This window comes from Pteropus alecto, unplaced genomic scaffold (genome assembly GCF_000325575.1).
Source record: "Pteropus alecto unplaced genomic scaffold, ASM32557v1 scaffold164, whole genome shotgun sequence".
NCBI classification, from domain to species: Eukaryota; Metazoa; Chordata; class Mammalia; order Chiroptera; family Pteropodidae; genus Pteropus; species Pteropus alecto.
The window spans coordinates 5,031,569-5,032,075 of NW_006439568.1; the positions used below are offsets into that span (position 1 = coordinate 5,031,569).

General features: G+C 60.0%; 1 protein-coding gene across 3 annotated transcripts in view; it reads right to left on the reverse strand.

Moving 5' to 3' along the window:
• The window catches only part of ZHX2 (zinc fingers and homeoboxes 2), a 137,663-nt gene that overhangs the window by 136,190 nt on the left and 966 nt on the right, over window positions 1-507 (reverse strand). The gene's annotated exons all lie outside the window — the stretch shown is intronic.

Sequence of the window (507 nt, forward strand, 5' to 3'; positions counted from 1 at the left end):
CGGCGCACGCCCGCGCCGCGCGCCCGCTGCCTGCAGCCACCAGGAGCGACGAGAGAGGAGCGGCAGCCTCAACCCACGGCGTCATGCTTCCTGCCACCACATTACGGCGAATCGTCACCAGGCGAGGGGAGAAGAGGGGAGAGGGGGGGAGGGAGGGGAGCACACACGCAGCCCCCCGCCTGCCAAAACCCGCCGAGACGGGGCCACGTCCCGGTGGAGTCCCCGCGGGACCTGCCCCGTTTGCACAAAGCGCCGCAGTTGGGCCAAGAAGGGAGGGAGCCGGCCGCGAAATAAATAAATAAAAAACAGAGTCGGGTCTACGTAACGCCCTGTCGAAAGCGGACGCCATATTTTTTTGTGGCTTATGTCGACATAGGGAAACGTAGACATGTTTTTCCTCCTCCTCCTCTCGGGCTGGCTCCCATTTATCCAAACTTGTAATCAGAACTCTTTAAAAAAAATCTCTCCCCCACCCCGGATCTTCTTATTTCCTCCCTCCCGCAAAAA